Below are 2,289 nucleotides of genomic sequence, written 5' to 3'. Positions count from 1 at the left end.
CTTCTGAGCTTTCTGCACTCCCAGGAGTGGTATAAATAGTCCCACTGGGATTGCCACCCTGGGATGATACCATGCCAACTCTCGGCTTACCTACTGCAGTCCTGTTGGCATCTGCTTCCCCCATAAGTCCTAGTTCTTGATCAGACCTGCCAGTTTATTCCCAAAACCCCGTTTTCCCCATCAGTACAGGTGGATCCTGTCAGGCCCCAACATACCTTGTCTCTCAAAGGCTCATCCATGTCAAACCCCCAAAGTTTTGGTGGAGACACCAGTCCTCAAGCCAAGTATCCTAGGCTTACCTGTTTCTTCTGAAGTCTCTCTCCATTACTGAGAGGATTGAGGAAAACAGTACATGTGCTCCTGAATTTTTTAGCATTCTTCCCAGGGCTCTGAAGTCTCTTTTGATGGATTTCAGAGTTTTTATTTCAACATCATTTGTATCTATGCGAAAGAGCAGAAATGTATAGTAGTCTAAAGGTTGAAATGTGTTCTTCAAACTTGTGGTGGCATTCCTAATTTGGGTCCCTGAAAAGAGGGTCTGGCCCTCTTTTTCAAAAAGGGGTACTTCTGTTCCACAGAGGAAGGAATTCCCAACGACCAGAACTTTCTGGTTTTCCTTCTCATTGCTGGTTTTCCTTCTCATTGCTGGTTTTGTTACAAGTGGCTGATCTCTCACCTTGGCAGGACTGCTTGTGTGGGTTCTTCCTGCTGGTTTAGATTAGACATGAGGAAGTTCTTTACTGTGACTGAGCAAGACAGTGAAACAGGTTGCCCAGAGAAGTTGTGGCTGTCCCAGCCGTGGCAGTGTTCAAAGCCAGGTTGGATGGGGCTTTGATCAATCTGGTTGAGTGGAAGGTGCCCAGGGCAGAGACAGAGAGCCATCTGAATTTACCTCTAAGTGCACAAAATGCAGTGGACACAGTAAGCTTAGTTCTGTATATTCCTTCTGCTCTTTTCCCCACCTCAGCCTGTTAAATAGCTGAGTGGCTTGCTTACATCAATTTGCAAAGTAAGAGCTCTTCAGAAATAGTTAAATCAAACTTCCACTGAAATTTCAACATTGTGTCCCTTCTGTCATAACATGATGTGCACCAGTCTGGTGTGATTAACAGTTCATACTTATGTCCAAGACAGCTGGAGTATGATTTATAAGGAATGCTTGCACAAGAATCAATGCCTGCATCTTTTCCTATTTGACTTGTGCAGGGCATGTTCTCAAATAAAAAAAAAAAAAATAAAAGCAGAATGATAAAACCCCAAGCAAACTCTTGTCACAAGGAATTTGCAAGATTTATTTATACAACTTGTGTATAAGCAAACAATTCAGAGGGGTTTTTTTGGTAATAAAGTTGTAATCTGTAAAGCAACTGAATTGATACCATGCATTAAAAGTGTTGTATACCGTTTGCATAGTAGTAAGGTCTGAACTCTGGCATAATTATGTGGTCACAGACTGGGGGTTAACAACTTCACTGCAAAGTAATGTTTTCAGGAATATAGGTTAAATAATCTTACATTTAAAAATTGCTTTACCAAATAAAACAATGTAAGTTTGTTTTCTGCTGTATTATGACATATTTTTGAAAATTCAACTGTAAATGAGGAATTTCCACGAATTAGTGGCTGAACATAACTCTCATCACAATATCTTATATACCCTATTTCTGTACTCATCACAGAAAGTAGTACAGATGAAGTTTTGTCTTCCTCATTTTCACATTGGAAAAAAACCCATACAAGAAAAATTACTGGAAAATTATAAAGAAATATAGATTCATTCTCATAAAAAAAAAGTCTATTTGACTATGGTTGGAATGGAAAACCCCATTTTATAATACAATTTTACCATTGTAAGTATACCCCAGAATAAGCAAGGTAGGATGAAAGGCTGTTCTTTATGCAGCTCCACAGGAAAGAAGCCTTCGCACACATGGCAAATGCTTTTGTATGTAACAGCTATGATTTCAGGTAGGAAACTGAGTTTTCCCATGATCTAGGTGCAGGAACACAATCTTAATATGCACAAACTCTTCCTATGTAGGAAGAAGACTGTAAATTTGCTGTTTGGACTTTGCGTAGTGAAGCTTTACAATATTACTAGGAAAACTGCTATTTAATGATTTGTATGATCAATCAAGTAGTGTCAAAAATTAAAGGAAAAAAGCAAAATTTAAACCAAATTGTTGATGATTGAAGATTGGTTCTTATTATTGAAACACATGAAATGGATCATCCTGGGAATACCTTATCACATTAATCTTAAACTGAAGACAGTAACTTCACAGAATA

The sequence above is a fragment of the Pezoporus wallicus genome, unplaced genomic scaffold, assembly GCF_028554395.1.
Source record: "Pezoporus wallicus isolate ANWC-B61680 ecotype Strahan unplaced genomic scaffold, APGP_CSIRO_Pwel_v1 contig_5767, whole genome shotgun sequence".
NCBI classification, from domain to species: Eukaryota; Metazoa; Chordata; class Aves; order Psittaciformes; family Psittacidae; genus Pezoporus; species Pezoporus wallicus.
This window is presented reverse-complemented; position numbering follows the sequence as displayed.